We start from the raw sequence: 19,567 nt of genomic DNA, 5'->3' as shown, positions 1-19,567 counted from the left end.
ACATTGATAGTGCAAATGTATCTGATACAATCCATTTGTTATGCATTGACTTAAATATCTCTAGAGTATTTCTGGAAATATTCAGCCTAGAAGGCTGTGTGCTATACTGAGTACTGGAAAGCCAACCATATGATAAAAAAAAAAAAACAGGTTTCAAAATTTTGAATGTATGGGCCACATTCAAAAACGGATAAGAACATGCCTTCAAAAATTGAAGCCGACAGAAGGAAAAGAGAAATGGTAGACGGAAAGACTCTAAATGATAAAGGAAGACTTACAGATAAAAACATCGATGAACTCCGGCATTATTATGGAATGGCAATAAGAAACAATATGTTTGAAAAGAGGAGTGTGTTATTAAACTAATGATTCTGCTGATCATCATTTTACTGCAAAACGCCGTGTTACAGCTGTTTTCGCTGTACGCCGTAACCTATATCTTAGTAAGAGGTACCGCCCAATAGTCCGGTAGTTTCGGTAATCCGGCACCGGGCCGGTCCCGAACGTGCCGGACTATCGGACTTCTACTGTACTGTTGATCGCAACTGCGAGCTCATTGCATTAGCTTTACAACACCTTAATTCAATCTCACTTACTATGTTACCATCCTGGGAGAACACACAACCTAAATACTTGAAATTATCGACCTGTTGTAACTTTGTATCACCAATCTGACATTCAGTTCTGTTGAATTTCTTACCTACTGACATCAATTTAGTCTTCAAGAGGAATTTTCATACCATACTCATTGCACCTATTTTCAAGTTCCAAGATTCATATTAGACTGCAGGCTTTCGGTACAATCTGCCATTAAGACCAAGTTGTCAGCATAGGTTAGACTGCTTACTACATTTCCACCTAACTGAATCCCTCCCTGCCATTTTATACCTTTCAGCAGATGATCGATGTAAACTACGAACAGCAAAGGTGAAAGATTACAGCCTTGTCTAACCTGAACCAGGAACTCATTCTACCATCAATTCTCACTGAAGCCCAATTGTCAACATAAATGCCTTTGATTGATTTTAATAATCTACCTTTAATTCCATAGTCCCCCAGTATAGCGAACGTCTTTTCCCTTGGTACGCTGTCATATGCTTTCTGTAGATCTACGAACACAAATACAACTGTCTATTCCTCTCGTAGCATTTTTCAATTACCTGGCGCATACTGAAAATCTGATCCTGACAGCCTCTCTGTGGTCTGAAACCACACTGGTTTTCATCCAACTTCCTCTCAACGACTGATCGCACCCTCCCTTCCAAGATGCCAGTGAATACTTTGCCTGGTATACTAATCAATGAGATACCTCGATAGTTGTTGCAATCCTTCCTGTTCCCTTGCATATAGATAGGTGCAATTACTGCTTTTGTCCAATCTGAAGGTACCTTACCAACACTCCATGCTAATCTTACTACTCTGTGAAGCCATTTCATCCCTGCCTTCCCACTATACTTCACCATTTCAGGTCTAATTTCATCTATTCCTGCTGCGTTATGACAGTGGAGTTTATTTACCATCCTTTCCAACTTCCTCTAGCGAAATTTCACCAACCTCATTTTCCTCCTCCCCTTGAGCTTGGCTGTACGCAACACCACCATGATGATTTCCTTTTACATTGAGAATATGTTCAAAATATTTCCTCCACCTCTCCAGTGATTCCCTGGGATCTATTATGAGTTCACCTGAATTACTCAAAACACTGTTCAGTTCCTTTTTCCCTCCCTTCCTAAGATTCTTTATTACTGTCCAGAAAGATTTCCCTGCTGCTTGACTTAGCTTTTCCAGGTTATTACCAAAATCTTCCCACAAGTTCTTTTTGGATTCAACAACTGTTTGTTTCGCTCTGTTTCTTTCATCTATGTACAATTTCCTGTCTCCCTCATCCCTTGTTTGGAGCCATTTCTGATAAGCCTTCTTTTGAGGTTTATAAGCTGCTCTCACTTCATCATTCCACCAAGATGTTTGCCTTTTCCCATCTTTACACACAGTTGTTCCTAGGCATTCCCTTGCTGTTTCTACTACAGCATCGTTGTATGCCACCCATTCTCTTTCTATATCCTGAACTTCTCACTAATCATATCCATGTACTTCTGTCTAATTTCCTCGTCCTGGAGATTTTCTACCCTTATTCGTTTGCAGACAGATTTCACTTTCTCTACCCTAGGCCTAGAGATACTTAGTTCACTGCAGATCAGATAGTGGTCTGTATCATCGAAAAATCCATGGAAAACTCATATATTCCTAACAGATTTCCTGAGTTCGAAGTCGGTTAAGATATAGTCTATTATGGACCTGGTACCCCTAGCTTCCCATGTGTGTTCTATAAGATTTGGGTCGGGACTCTGTGCAGGCCAATCCATGACAGGGATGTTATTGTCATGTAACCACTCCGCTACAGGCCGTGCATTATGAACAGGTGCTCGATCGTGTTGAAAAATGCAATCGCCATCCCCGAAGTGCTCTTCAATAGTGAGAAGCAAGAAGGTGCTTAAAACATCAGTGTAAGCTTGTGCTGTGATAGTGCCACACAAAACAACGAGGGGTGCAAGCCCCCTCCATGAAAAGCACGACCACACCATAACACCACCGCCTCCGAATTTTACTGTTGGCACTACACACGCTGGCAGATGACGTTCACCGGCCATTCGCCATACCCACACCCTGCCATCAGATTGCCACATTGTGTACCGTGATTCGTCACTCCACACAACATTTTATCATTGTTTAATCGTCCGATGTTTATGCTCCTTACACCAAGCGAGGCGTCGTTTGGCATTCACCTGTGTGATGTGTGGCTTATGGGCAGCCGCTTGACCATGAAATCCAAGTTTTCTCACCTCCCGTCGAACTGTCATAGTACTTGGAGTGGGTCCTGATGCAGTTCGGAATTCCTGTGTGATGGTCTGTATAGATGCGTGCCTATTACACTTTACGATCATCTTCAACTGTGGCAGTCTCTGTCAGTCAACAGACGAGGTCAGCCTGTACGCTTTCGTGCTGTACGTGTCCCTTCACATTTCCACTTCACTGTCACATCAGAAACAGTGGACCTAGGGATGTTTAGGAGTGTGGAAATCTTGCGAACAGACTTCTGACACAAGTGACACCCAAGCACCTGACCACATTCGAAGTCCGTGAGTTCCGCGGAGCGCCCCATTCTGCTCTCTCACGATGTCTAATGACTGCCGAGGTTGCTGCTATGGCATACCTGGCAGTAGGTGGCAGCACAGCACCTAAGATGAAAAACGTGTTTTTGGAGGTGTCCGGATACTCTTGATCACATAGTGTATTTTCAAATTCATTCATTCATTCATTCATTCATTCATTCATTCATTCATTTACCATAAACTTTTACAGTATCTATGGAAGGCGAGGGGAAAAGGACTACGTGTAGTGCCCCCTGATCTTTGAAATAATTAGCTAAATCCTAAACTAAAACAGTCATATACACTATTTACAGGTAAAAAAATTATAGCCTAATGTATACATATTTCTCATTTATACAATTCACTCCCTCATTCATTCTTCCACATATTCACATGCATTTTCTCACTGTATGTGCTTCCTAACATAACATTTAACTATATTTACATTTCTACATTTAATGTTGGCGGGTAGATCGGTCCAAAGCCGCACTGAACTAGCAAAGAAACCTAGTTTGTAGGACTCAGTTTGTGCAAAGGTGGGGGTATAAGACACACCCCTTTGCCTCTGCAGATGGAGCTGTAGGTTAAGAAGAGTCGAGGGAATGGTGAAATATGAATGGCCCCTGTGAGGCACTTGTGTAAGAAGGAGACGTCGCTTTGTTTACACTAGGAGGCGATTGACGGAAGGGCAGGCAGGCAGCTGTTCCTGTTAATTAGTCGTTCAGCGCGGCATTGGATTCCTTCTAGTGTGTAAAGGTTAGCTGCAGTGATAGGGTGCCAGGCAGGTAGATCATACATTTGTATAGGTCTCACTAGTGTCAGGTAAGCCGTCCGTATAGCATTCGACTTCCACCCATGGAGGCTTCTGTGCATAAAACCGAGCACCGTGGCATCTTTGCATCTCACTTCCTGTTTGTGTGTTCCATTTTAGTTGTTCAGAAATGGTTACTCCTAACTAATGCATGGTTTTAACTCGCTCAATATGTACATTATTAATGTTATATATACATTCTACTGGGTGTCGAGACCTACTTAACCTAATATATTTACATTTGGCAGCATTAATGTTGAGACCGTTGACGTGACACCACACCGCTATAGTGTCCAAGTCCGACTCTAACTTCACACAATCATCTGCACATTGTATATCCCTGTACATTACAGTGTCATTGCAGTGTTATCAGCATACTGGGCTATGGTTGAGGTCACACATTTAGGTAAATCAGAGACAAATGCATTAAATAATAAAGGTCCCAAGATGGTGCCTTGACATACTCCTGAGGTTGCCTTAACGGTCTAAGGTCGAACTCCATCAAACACAACACGTTGAGTTTGACCCTCGAGAAATGACCGCAACCATGCCAGTACACTTCCCCTAACGTTCATCTGTCTTAATTTTAACAAAAGTCGCTCATGAGGGATTTGGTCAAAAGCTTTAGCCCAGTCCAAAGCCACGCAGTCTACCTGAACAATTTTAGATTTCTCCAGGGAGAACTGCCACTCATCAATAACCTTTGTTAATAAAGTATTACAGGATCTTCCTTGAAGAAAACCAGATTACCTTGCTGGAAGTAATTCCAAGATATTAGACTGCAGGCTTTTGGCACAATCTGCCATGGAGACCAAGTTGTCAGCATAGGCCAGACTGCTTACTACATTTCCACCTAACTGAATCCCTCCCTGCCAATTTATACCTTTCAGCAAATGGTCCATGTAAACTACGAACAACAAAGGTGAAAGTTTACAGCCTTGTCTAACCCCTGTAAGTACCCTAAACCAAGAACTCATTCTACCATCAATTCTCACTGCAGCCCAATTGTCAACATAAATGCCTTTGATTGATTTTATTAATCTACCCTTAATCCCATAGTCCCCCGGTATGGTGAACATCTTTTCCCTCGGTACCCTGTCATATGCTTTCTCTAGATCTACGAAGCATAAACACAACTGTCTATTCCTCTTGTAGGAATACAAGATGATAATAAATAAGTCCGAAACAAAAGTAATGGAGTGCGGTCGAACAAAGTCAAGTGATGCAGGAAATATTAGATTAGGAAATGAAGTCTTAAAGGAAGTAGATGGGTATTGTTACTTGGGTAGTAAAATAACTAATGACGGTAGAAGTAAGAAGGACATCAGATGCAGACTTGCACTAGCAAGGAAGGCCTCTTTCGTAAGAAAAGAAATTTGTTTGCCTTGAACATTGATATAGAAATTAGAAAGATGTTTTTGAAGACTTTCGTTTGGAGCGTGGCATTGTATGGAAATGAAACATGGTCAATAACTAGCTCAGGAAGAATAGAATAGAAGATTTTGAAATGTGGTGTTACAGAAATGCTGAAGGTGAGATGGGTAGATAGAATCACGAATGAAGAGATAATCAAATTGGTGAGAGGAGATCAATTTGGGTAAATTTGACTAGAAGAAGAGATAGAATGATAGGACACATCTTAAGACATCCAGGACTTATACAGCTGGTTTTTGAGGGAAGTGTAAGTGGTACGAATGGTAGGGATAGACCAAGGTACGAATGTGACAGGCAGATTAGGGCAAATATAGTATGTGGTAGTTATGTAGAAATGAAAATTTAGCACAGGATAAGGTGTTATGGATAGCTGCATCAAACCAGTGTATGGACTGATGACTCAAACACACAAAAAGCAGTATCTAGTAGTGGCATTCCTTTTATAATTTTGATTGATGGTTTACTCTTAAAAATTCTATGGTTCTTGGTTTCTTTTACATTTTCATCCATAAATCTTGTTTCATGTACTGCTAGGATTTGTTTTTCATGTTTATCTAAAAGAATTTCCAGGTCTTTCTGTTTACCAGTTTTCAATAAGGAATGTACATTCAAAGTATCTGCAAAAAATTTCTTCTTAAACTTGGGTCTGGAAGGATACCAATGATGCTCTGATTCATCCTTATTGCAGATGTTGCTACTCCCCAAAACGCTAAGTCCTGATGCATTGCATAACACAGCGGTGGTTCATCTTCTGAGCTACCATCTGGGGTATTGTCTTCTTTTAGCAGACTTTCCATTCTGCAATTGAAATTGTACATAGTACAGAATAGGAAATAAATTCCAAGATAAGATTGGATCGTTAGTCCGAAATTTTGAGTTTTTCTTCGTGGTTTACTTCACTAGGATCTTCCCCTCTCCCCACCATTGAGAATCTGAAATCCCCTTCCACTTTTGAGACCGTTGACTGGGTTTCACCTGTAACCCTAGGCACGGGCCTGTACAGAGTGCTACCATCTGGAGCTAGATGGACCCTGGTTTTTTTAATGAGGTGTTACTCCTCCCCCTACTCCTTCGTCATCACTTGCAAAATGAAGCCCCAGGTTTGGGCAAGTATGTTATGGACCCTGAATATAGAAACTGCAGACGGAAATGTTCAACGAAGGGAACTGACTGAGTGGTATGAAATCTTCAATGAATTTTGGAATGTTGACAAGTGTTGGGGCCTTAAAAAACAATGTTCTGTTTCTATGGCAGATTTAAAGCTGGAGATATCATGATAAACAACAAAGAGAAACAACTTAAATGTTCATTATTTAACTACATCAAGCAAGAAATATTGCTGTTCATCAAACAATGTTTCTTAACACACTGGGAATTATTCAATGGTAAAAACTGCCTTGATAAAAGTGAGTAGGTGTGGTATGATTGAAGTTGATGGAAGAGGTAAACATTAAGTAAAACAATAAATAAAACACTTCAAGATTAAAATTATTGTGTCCATCTTTTCAATACAAATAAATTTTTTTCACGCTGTGATCAATCCAATCTACAATTTGGATGTCTAGTCATTATAAAATAAATTAATTCATTGTTTGTAAATTCTGGCAAAGTTAATGTACATATTGTACATACTGTACATATTGTAAACTATGTAAGAAGCATAAGACCATTGTATTTAGTATTAAGTTAAGTTTACTATTAAGTTTCGATGTTTCTAGTTTTAATTCTTGACCTTAAGATTTAGTATTAGGCTGAAGATGCCCATAACTAGGGCGAAACATGTCCCTAACTGGTGTTTTTAATTCATGTAGAATTTAATCACTAAAAAAGTATATTTGTATTGAAAAGGTGGACACAATAATTTTAATCTTGAAGTGTTTTACTTATTGTATCTTCAGTACGGAACAAAATGAGATTAGTTACTTGTTACTTGTAATGAGGTAAACATTACCGTGAAGGAAATTTGCAGATAGGCTATGTTACGACAGAGCATATATTGACAAATATTCAACCTATTAGAGCCGTTATAGCAGGGAAAGAACAAAGAGCAAGTATCTCGGAAGAGAACTGACTTGATCATGTACTACCAAAAGTGTACCAAGAAAGGTGAAGAAGCAGCAAAAGAGTGGTTGTTTCAAAAAATATTCAATGAAGAGTATAACTATGCATTTAAGTTGTTTGTGTCATGTGTGATGCAAATGAAATTCAAGTTAGGCAACAATCACTAACAGAACAGGAAAGATATAAAATTATGGGACAGAAGTAAGATCACTTGGAGGAAGTCCACTTCTATTTAGTACAGGATGAAGTCTGCTACAAAAACAAGAAAGTTGTAATGGTGGTCCTACTGAAATGCTTACCGACAACATACCTAACAATTCAGGGTGTTACTACCTCAGGAATTTATAGATACTAAACTATACTATGCATGGCTCCATAAACTCTTTCTGTCCACTGAACCACAAATGGCCAATTAGTAAAGAAAAGTGTAAGGACCTGTGCACAACTTTTAAATAAATTCCAGATAAATATCACATGTATCTCAGGAATTTGAAGACAGCCCAGCATGCCGCAGAAGACTTTCCTGACTCAGAATGATAGAAATAAGACTAGTTTATTTTTAAAATTATTTTTGGCTCATGATTATCGATGGACTTAAATATATTTCATAAGGAAACATAATAGTGCCCCACGCTTCACATTATTTAAAATGTTATTTTCCTTCATATTTTATAATGTTTTTGTATGAATGTTAGTAGTGCTATGACCAGGGTAGAATTTGTTTTCTTCCTAGCCTAAGTCCTCTTGTGCCCTACAACTACAACAAAAATTAGTTTAAGGGTTCTAGATGCTTTCAATATCTCGATACTCAAGAGGTATAAAAATTGAATGTTACTCATCATCATCATCCTAAACCATCTCCAGTTTCCCGGGTGTGGTATATGAGCCTCCTCCATCTCATCCTGTCCTTGTACCATTCTTCCTCCACCAACTTGTCCCAATCATGACCTCTCAGCATTACATCGCTCTTAACTAAATCTATCCATTTCCTTCGTGGCCTTCCCACGGGTCGTCTTCCTTCTACCTTTCTGTCAAATTCCTTCCTTGCAGTTCTGTTTACTGGCATCCTCTTCATGTGACCAAACCACTTCAGTCTTGATATCTGAATCTTATTTAGGAGAGAATTGTCTATTCCTACTTCTTCTCTAATTTTCTCATTCCTAATCTTGTCTTTCCTGGTTTTCTGGATCATAGTGCGTAGGAATTTCATTTCAGCTGCCTGAAGTTTGGAATTATCTCTATTGGTCAGTGTTGTGGTTTTGAGACTGTATGTAAGAATTGGTGTATAATAGGACTTGTACAATGTCATTTTTGTTTTCATGGGTATTTGCTCATCCCACAGCAGGTGTCTTACCTGGTGGTAAAATTGTGCTGCCTTATTGATTCGATTGTTCACCTCATGTTTTGCTAGGTTGTCATTTGATATAATGCTACCCAAGTATTTGAAAACTGGAACGCTGTCCAGTTGAGCTTCATTTAACATGACTATTGGTTCTGCTCCTTCCCCATACACTTTCATCACCACCGTCTTGGTCTTGCTGATGTTTAAACCATATTTTTTAAACTCCTCATTCCAGCTTTGTATTCTCTCTCCCAATTCATCTTCTGAGTCACTCCAGATCGCAACATCATCTGCAAATGTGAAGGCTTTGATATCTCCGTGTTCTTTCCTTTTAATAGATTTCATTACTACATCCATTACAATAATAAATAGAAGTGGTGACAATGAGCTGCCCTGCTGCACTCCTCTCTTTGTTTCAAACCAGTCCGACAAACCACATCCTACTTGAATACAGCTTCTGTTCCCACTATACAACATTTTCACTTTATCTATGAGGCTGTCTCGCACTTGAAGTTCTTTCATGCATTGCCAAATTCTTTCCCTTGGTACACTATTGTATACTTTCTCAATGTCCAAAAATATTAGGAATAAAGGCTTGTTCTTCTCCCAGTATTTTTCCATTAGCATCCTAATTGCAAATATAAGGTCTGTAGTTGACCTTCCTGGTCTGAAACCATACTGCTCTACTACTACACATAAACTCTATAATTTTTTGATACTATGCTAATGTAATACTAACATTTTTAATTGATATTGTCACTTTGCCAGAAGTAGTTATAAGGAGCACATTTATCATCTCATAAGTTTCAAAATAGCAGGTATAGCAAGAAATTGGGCTCATTTATAGCTCTATTGATCTCATAATAAAAGGAACCTTGCTCTGAATTTCTGCAGATGTTCTGGTGCCAGTTTGTCTGAAGTACCAGTTTCCAGGTACCAGGTCAATTAAACATGACCAAATTAACTTGAGGAAGATATTTTTGAACATGATATTGCATTACTTTGTAGCCTTATTAATAACTTCAGTCTGAACGGCTTTGGATAAACCATGCACTACCTACAAAATAACCTGCTTCTGAGTGTAACCAATAACAGAGGCTTTCAATAAATAAATCCTGTGGTCTATTTTTAGTATTAAAGTATTAAACATTTCTTTATTGCCCACCCTAGTTTACACCTTCGGTTTACAGGCAATAAAGACAACAAAGGCAAACATACAAACATATAATATCTATTATAACTCTCCTAAAACTACCTAACTACCTCACTAAATCTACTACGATGCTCCTAACAAGGGCGGATGTCCTGTCCACATGTTAGGGCACCCACTAGGCTACATAAACAAACAAAATCTATTCTATCTTTCAACAAAACAAAGCAGAGAGAAAAGAGAAAAAACTTAAAAAAAAAACCACACAAAAACACACTTACTAAATCTACTGCGATGCTCCTAACAAGGGCGGATGTCCTGTCCACATGTTAGGGCACCCACTAGGCTACATAAACAAACAAAATCTATTCTATCTTTCAACAAAACAAAGCAGAGAGAAAAAAGACAAAAAACTAAAAAACACACAAAAACACACTTAAACTAATTTGAAGATGCTGCTGAGGCGGATCTCCAGACCATCAACTGCACCTCGCTTCACTAAAACTTAAATTTCTACTCCCTACAACTACCTAACAAAAAGAAAAGAGACACCTGGCTGATCACGGTATCCTTGGTGATGAGGGAACGCCTTCCTGCCATCATACCGCTCTCAGCCACACCCATGGGTCAGATATCATCCCCACCTAAACCTCTATGACAATGTGTTTCCCTCCCCTTCTTTGTGTGACGAATCGCCGACGTGAAAGCCAGACCGTCCAGCGATTCGTCACGTTCTTATCTATTGTCCCGCCTACTAATCTAATGTGTGTCGTCTTGTTACACATTGCCTCTCTCATCTTGAACCTCCATTTTCTTTATGTACGGACATGTTTGTTTATCACACTTTAGGATGGGTCGGTCTCTCACCCCATCCTTCCCCTTATAATCCCCACTCCCTCTCTTATTCACATCTTTCCGTCTCTCTTCTTCACTTACACCTATTCATCTACCTTATAATAACTTAACCACTATTTTGACAACACTATGTCTTAGAGTTTGTTTTCTATACACCATTGAGCAACACTGGACTGACAACACTTTTAGAGTTTCCTTAATCCTCGCTGTTCTTTCATCCTATTTATATCTCTTAGATTTTTTTTTTTAACCACTAATTGATTACACATTTCTTTAAATTACCAATCTCGATGTACCTGTTTATCCTATTTATTTTTTCTATTCACTATGATGATCTAATGATAATCTATTTCACTTTTTTTTTTCACCGAACTTGTCCACAAATCAACAATTTCTCTTACACACCATAGTTCTTTCCTCATATTTACATCACTTAGTCTAATAAAACCATTCTCTATTACACATTTCTATACATATCCATTATAGTTAGCACACTTCTTTCTTATTTTCAACTCTTTGTCCTAAAATTATTTATCATAATATATATATTTTTTTTTTGCGTCGCTTAGCCTAAATATCATACATTCTTCATATTTCCAACACTATACTACAATCTTTTCCTTTTGGCAATCATTATCTGGAACATAACACCTTTCTATTGTTCACTTAATTTTTTTACAAACCTGGCTCCAACCAGGTTTAAATATTTTGATATGTTTGTTTCTCTTTCCCATTCTCTACATAGCCATGTCGTCATCTTATGACCCATTTCTACTTTTTCTATCTCTTTCTTATTCAACACTTTCCTTTTCATCTCTTCTAATTCGCTACATTTAGAAAAAATATGCATATCCGACCATCCCTCTCCACATAAGATACATCTATCCTTGTTTTCTTGACCTATCCATCCTAAATTTTTTGGAATTCCCAAAACCCACCAGTATAATCCTCTTTTTTTCCTCCTACCCTCAAATTCGGTTCTTGGGTTTGTAGTTTCTACTAATTTGTTTAAAACTGATAATGAGTCTCTTTCCCTACATTCCATAATTAAAGTCTGTCTTTCTATATCAGCCACTCTCTTTGCTACTTTTTTCAATACCCAATCTTTCCTCTCGCCCCATCTTTCCCACCATTCTTCTAATCCTATCCTTCGTAATTTGTTTTTGCACTTATTCACCCAGTACTCTTCGTTCTCCATACTTTTCTGGAACCTATACGCCTCTTGTAATAAATTCTCCTCCTTTTCCTTCTTCCAGTCTCATCCAATACTTCATTACCCTCTTTGCTATAGTGATATCTATCAATTCTTTGCATACTAATCTAGTCCCTACATTAGCTGTACAGTTTGGAATCCCCATCATAATCTTACTAATTTAGCCACCACCCGGTTTAATTCATTTCTATTCTCCTCCAATCCCCACACTTCTACTCCATATAACATTTTTCCTTTAACCATTCATTGAAACACCATTCTTTGAATTTTGTATTTAATATCTGGGAATTTATTTTCTAATATCCCCACTATAGCCAATGCTCCTCTCCCTTTTAATTTAGCTGTTTTGATCTGTTCCTTCCATGTTCCGTTGCTACTAATTTTCACTCCTAAATACTCAATTTTTTTTCTGGTCTGATTTCTTCTTGTTCAACTAACCAAAATTTCTTTTCTTTCTTGTCTTTCCTTTTCCTGCATACCATTATCTGTGTCTTCTGTACATTTATTCTAAGTGCCCATCTTTTTGTATATTGCACCACCTCTTCTAGCCCTTTTCTCAACCCCCGTGCTGTTAGTGCCAACATCAATAAATCATCCGCAAATAACAGTCCCGGTATTTCCCGTTTGCTTATCCAAGGACATTGCCAACCCTCTCCTCTATGACCATCTAATATATTGTTTATAAACAATAAAAATAATATCGGTGACAGTTTACAGCCTTGTCTTACACCCCTCTTGGATTCAATACACTTACTCAGTTCACCCCCTTGTAATTTAATTGTCACGATTACTTCCTCGTATATTCCTTCTAATGCTATTCTCATTTTCGTTGATAACCCAATATCCCCTAGCCTAGTAAACAACGCCTCCCTGTTCACTGTATCGAAGGCTTTCTCCAAATCTATTGCTGCTACATATAATCTCATCCCTGCTATCCTGACATATTTCGTAATTAGGGTATCCAAAATCCATATATTATCCACAGAATTTCTCTCTTTTCTGAACCCATTTTGATACTCCGAAATCCTTCCATACTTCTCTGCCCAATTTAAAATCCTATTGGTTAAAATTCCTGTGTATACCTTCGATAACGAATCCAGGAGTGTTATCCCTCTGTAGTTATTAGGATCACTTCGGCTCCCTTTATTCTTGTAAATGGGACATAATACTCCTTTTCTCCATTCACTAGGAAATTTTGCCAATTCCCATACCTTGTTAAAAAATTTAACCATCACCTTCAACATCGATTCGTTTGTCCCTACTTCTTTCCATACTCTATTAGTAATACCATTTGCCCCACCCGCTACTTTCGTTTTTAATTTACTTAACACACTGGTTACTTCTTGAATTGTTATTTCTCCATCTAATAACTGTACTCCTATTTGCAAATCTCTTTGGATAAATGTCGTACTTTTTTCCCCATGCCAGTCGCCTCTCCCACTCAAAAGACCTGCAAAATACCCTACCCACTCGTTTTCTTCTATGCTTGTTCCCTTCCCTGTAGGCCTAGTTCTCTTAAGTTTGTTTGTGGTTTCCCATATCCTCTCAAATCTTTTCTCTTTGCAATATCTGTTCACTCTTTCTGCTTCCGTCTCTCTCCAGCATTTCTTTTTCTCATTCAGTAGCTTCTTGTATTCTCTTCTTAATTTACAATATTCCTCTCTTTTTTCTTGTTTCCCTCCTTTCTTAAACTTTGCTAGTGCTGACATAACTATCTCACGTTCCCTCTGACAATCTTCATCGAACCATCCCGTGTCTCTGTTTCTGTCTCCCTCCTCTCTTATCTTCACTTTCTTTCCCACCTCCCATACAGGGCGCTCTATTATTTTTAAAGCTTTGTCTATGTCCTCTTCTTCTAGCATTCTTTCTGCTTCTACTCTTATACTATCTCCCCTCTCCCGTAGCTCCAATCTCAATTTCTCAATAGTAGTTTCATTCCAAATATACTTCCATCTCTCTTTATGCCTCATGCTTTTTCTTAACCCTCTCTTTACTTCGCCATCTTCCTCTCTTAATTTTATCTTAATGGGCATGTGATCAGTTGACCCACATTCTACCGCCTCAAAATTTATTATTTTCCTGAAAGCTGTTTCCGAGCTTACTCCTATATCTACCACACTCCCTCTCTTCGATGTAATGAATGTCAATTCTCCCGTACTGTCTCCCTTCATCCAACCATTTAAAATATATAATTTTTCTATAGCACATAGTTCTAGCAACTTTACTCCATTACTATTTATCTCTTTGTCCTTACTGTTTCTTCTGTATCCTCTCACTTCAGTATCCTCCCTCCCATAATTCGGTACCCTATTGCTCACTCTTGCATTCCAATCTCCTATTAGTATCATTCCATCTTCTACATATGTACCTTTAATTTTATTTATTTCTTCAATCAAATCTTCAAAAAAATTCTTATTCGCATAAACTGAATCCTTAGGATGGTTGTACAAGAGAGCTATACAAATTGACTCCTCTTCTCTTCCTATTTTAACTCTAAACCACACCACTCCTAGTTCATTCTGTATTCTCCCTACTCTCCCTACTATCTCATTTTTTATTAAGACAGTTATCCCTCCCGGATTCCTTCCCATCCTCCCTATTTTTTTCTTAGTGACGTTAGCTACTCTATACCCATTCCATTTGATTTCAATCTCTTTTCCTAACCAAGTCTCTACTAGGGCAATGATCTCAAACTCGTTGACTAATTCTTCTGTTTCTTTATTTCCTAGTTTCCCCATCAACCCCTCGATATTCCACAACCCTATTGTCATCTCTAGTTATTTTTCCCTCCCCCTCTCTGCTTCTGTACTTCTCCATTTCCACCCCTACTCCTTGTCACTCTTTCTTGTAAGTCTTCTCCATTTCTATCCCCTTCTTCATTCCTCTCATCCTCCTTCCCTTTCTCCGTGCCTACGCCTTTTTTCTTTCCCCATAAATCCTTCAAACTTAATGATCTTTCCTTACTTAATACCTGTCTTCTCTGTATTTTGTTTTCTGTATTCCTTTTATTCGGTGAGGATGTATCCTTACCCTGGCTCCTATTGTCTTCAATTACACTTTTCATTCCACTCAGCACCACTTGTGACACATTACTTGCTTCCTGTGTCTCTACGCTTCGCTGATTCTTCAAGGTCTCCACAGTCCCGACCATCTGTTTGCTGGCTCTGCTGGTCAGCAGCTTTCTGCTTTCTGCACCTGATATGATGTGGACTTCACTCACTTCCGTAATATCACACTCCACTACGTCACTACCACTTTTCCTCATGTCCTTCCTTGCTACTCCCTCTGCCGTCCCAGGTTCCTTCTGTTGTTGTAAGTGTTCCTCATCAAGTTTTTTTAGCTGGTTTACTCCCCATATACGATTCCATCTTCCGTCTCCAACCACCAATTGTTGTCCTCTGATATAGGCTTTGAGGCCTTGTTTTTTTTGCGTCTTTTAAGTGTCTATTTAGGGTCCTGTTCTTCTCGATGTTTTCTCTGTTCATCTCCCTTTGTATCCACACTTTCTCTCCTTTTAAATTGCTCGAGTTCCTTATCACAATGTCAGCCATCAGGGTGGATAATAATTTCACTCTGATTGGCCTTTTGCCCTTCATTTTCCCCACATGATGCACATCGTCTATATCTACTTCGCTAAAATTGATTTTCATTCTATTCTGTATCACTTCCACCACTTTGTATGCTAGTTCCACTTTTGTTTCTTTTTCTTCTTCTTGGACACCATATATGAAAATATTTTTTTTCACACTATCTTGCACACCCTTCTCTACTAGTCTCTTAGTATCTCTCAGGTCTCGCTCCAAACTTCTTACTTTCTGTTTCAACACGTCCAACTCATCTTTATTACATCCTTCTTCTTCTAGTATCTTCTTTACGTCTTCCTTAATACTCGTCTTTAGGTCCATAAAGTCCATGGATAGCTCTCTAAACATTTCCTTTATTTGTTTTGTCTGGCAGGCCTCTCTTATCATCTCTCTTATTGCTTCCAACTCTTCCCATCCAATAGAACCCACTGGTCCTGGGCCAGGATTAATTTCCACCCCTCCTATTATCAATAACACCATCACCACCACCGCCACCAGTAGAGTAGCCACCACCCTTCTATTTTCACCTTTTCGCTCCATTCTTGTCTCCATTTTGCTTCCCTTTATGGCGTTCCATCTCCCAATCGCTATCCTATATTGAGTCAACGTGATACCCATTGTTCCGCTGCTCCGCGCACTAAAAGGTAAAAATTTCATTGTTCCGTATTGAAAGTATTAACGTTAAAAATTAAATAATTGAAAAAGCACATCCGCACTCTTTACTGTCTCCAAGACGATTGACTGTGGTCTATTTAAACTATCGAATCACAAGCAAGGGAGCAACTTATCATAAAAATTTCAGCACCTTTAGCATGAAACCTAATTTTGATTTTAGCTTTTTTTTTTAAAAAATTTCAAGTCAGTTGTTGTTTTGAAGTGACAAAAGCTGGTGCATTTTGTAATCTATCACTTTTGGATAATATGAGTGAAGTGTGGAATTATTTCCAATTGAATCCTCTCAGTGATAACAGTGCCATTTACTGTGTTTGTTTTGAGTTTCTCATGAGGAGGAAAATCTTACAACTCTAGCAGCCTGAAGAAGAATATCATCTCAGTTCATAAAATTGTTTTTACGGAACATGGACATCCCAACAAAAAAAATTGAAACGGTGAAATGTAACAAGTGAAGAAATGGCAGTGGAAGAGCCTGTGCCTGTTCATTCCATTTTGTTATTGTCATCAACATAATCAGAGTACTCAATTACTGTTCGGCCTACTCGCATCATTTTTGGTTGGTAAATCCAAATTTAATCTGGGAAATAATCAGTCAGAGGTAATTACCATAAAAATAGCTCATACACTACAATTTTGCATTGTAGAAGATAATGGCTTCGAGCAGTTGATTCAGCACCTTGATCCTAGATATACTACACCTACTTATAAGCACATATCAAATGACATCCTCCCAGAACTATATCAAGAAGTAGAATAAAGAATAAAAGATGAGCTCCGAAATGCAGATATCATAGCTGTTATGATGGATTTGTGAACAACAGCAACTGATGACTACCTGAGTATCACTGTTTATTTTATATACTAGGACTGCAAACTTCAGCATATATGCATTGAAGTGATACCATTTGAAGAAGTGAGACACACAGGTGAAAATATTGTACACATTTTTTTTTTTTGTGTGTTTAATGGATAAAATAGTAACTGTGATTCATGACAATGGTCATAATGTAGTAAGTGTCACGACTGTGGGAAAATGTCCCCGTTTGCTGTGTGCAGCTCATACACTACAACTTGTTCTGGGAGAGGGACTTTTCAGAATCTCATTGGATTGTGTAGAAAATCAGTAAAAAATTTCAAACATTCCTCAAAATCCACAAAGGTTCTCAAGCTGCACAGAAACATTTTTTCTCTTCCACAGCACTGCCTGATTCAAGATGATTCTACTATTAATGGGTAGCTCGTGAATGAGTTGTTCAAAATGAAAGCTTCACTCATATGAAGTGTGAACTAACCACTCAATTTCAATGAACTGGTAGTTCAAACACTTCACAGTTCTCACACATTGGTAGTTCAAACACTTCATAACATTCACAGCTCATTTGAGTCGTCTGTTGCTCGCTCACTCGTTTTCTTCCCTCTCCCACTATCTGTGTCAATCATTACCCCTTCATTCGCAGGCCCATCCTACCTATCAACTGTATTCTTCCATATATTTCCTTCTTTATATGAGAAAGACTTCTCTGTTAATCTTTTCCTTTGGTCCACTCAGCTATCATCTAGATGCTGTAAGCGGGTAAACAGTGATGTTTGGAAAATAGAATCATGAAATGGATTTATATGTAATGCTGTCTAATATCTAAGTGAAGTCAGAATGTGGGTTTCATTATTATTTTAAAGGAAAATAACTGCTGGCACACTAGACAGTAAAAAGTAATAAACAGGACCTTAATTGATGCACTAGTCAATAAAGGTTTACCATCTCATCCCTGCCACAGGGTGTCCACAGTTACATAACTCTGCCATCTGTTGGTAATATTATTATTATTATTATTATTATTATTATTATTATTATTATTATGATTATTATTATTATTATTATTATTATTATTATTATTATTATTATTATTATTATTATTATTATTAGTGATGGGAATTATAGGCACGAATAGGTTAGAATGCAAATTTATTTGAACAAGGCGCAAGTGAAATCTGGCCGCTCTACACATATGTCGGGGAGTTGCATAAATTTTAGGGTTTCTGATATTTCAGATCGATAATATTTATACAAATCTCACCGCAGAACCGTCATGCAGGTAACATACACTTGCGCCTTGTTCAAATACATTTGCATTCTAACCTAGTCGTGCCTATAATTCCCATCTCTAATTATTATTATTATTATTATTATTATTATTATTATTATTATTATTATTATTATTATTATTATTATTATTATTATTATTATTATTATTATTATTATTATTATTATTATTATTATTATTATTATTATTATTATTATTATTATTATTATTATTATTATTATTATTATTATTATTTATGGGTGAGTGAGACACTGTGAACGAGGTTGCTGCAGAATGGCATTGTGAGCAGCTTTGTCAGGCTTCATTGCTTCATGAACAAACTACTTCATTTGAACGACTCATAGCAAAGAGTGTGAATGAGTGAAGTAGTTCATACGAATGAAATCGTAGAGTATTGCAATGGGAACATACTGATTTATGATCAATACATTAAACATTTTTAATCAACCGTCACTCACCCTAAGTTGTTCTACAGTGACAATGTCCAAGATAATCCCCTGATGATGCTTGTTGTTTTAAGGGGCCTAACATCGAAGGTCATCGGCCCAAGATAATCCCCATTGTGAGCAGAGTTATATCTCATCTTCAGAAGCCATCACACAGTAGATCAGGAATTGTGACAATAAGACAGTCATTGCTGCATGCAGTTACCTAATATGCAGTACAAAGACATTGAAGAGAACATCATGTTCCATTGCAATGCTGTTGACCCCCACTTAAAAGGATGAGGTTTTTTTGCAGTTCAAGTGCTCTTACTTCTGCTCAGACAGACTGCTATAACTTGCTGATCAACAGGAGGATCCTGAATCTTCATCTGAAGAGGTAAGCTTCTAACTCCATTTTTATATGCTGTGTATTCAAATCTCTGGCAAAATTGTAGGTTGCACTTAAATACTCGCTAAAAAAATTGGAATTTTTAAATTTTTTTAATTTCAGGGGACCCATTCTTCAGAGTCAGCAGAATTGCCTGGTATCTGGTGTTTGTACAGCAGCAAGAAAATGACACAACAAATTCATTGTAAGCTAACACTTCTGAAGAAGAAATCATCACATACCTGAAAGATTTGTTATCTCCCCTTTCAGTTGTTTTTGATTATTGGAATAAAAATACAAAGTTTTCAAAGCTATGGAAATTAGCTGTGAAATATTTATGTATACCACCAGCAACAGTATTTTCTCAGATGCTGTTTG

The sequence above is a fragment of the Anabrus simplex genome, chromosome 1 (genome assembly GCF_040414725.1).
Source record: "Anabrus simplex isolate iqAnaSimp1 chromosome 1, ASM4041472v1, whole genome shotgun sequence".
Taxonomy (NCBI): Eukaryota; Metazoa; Arthropoda; class Insecta; order Orthoptera; family Tettigoniidae; genus Anabrus; species Anabrus simplex.
Note: the sequence above shows the minus strand (reverse complement) of the source record.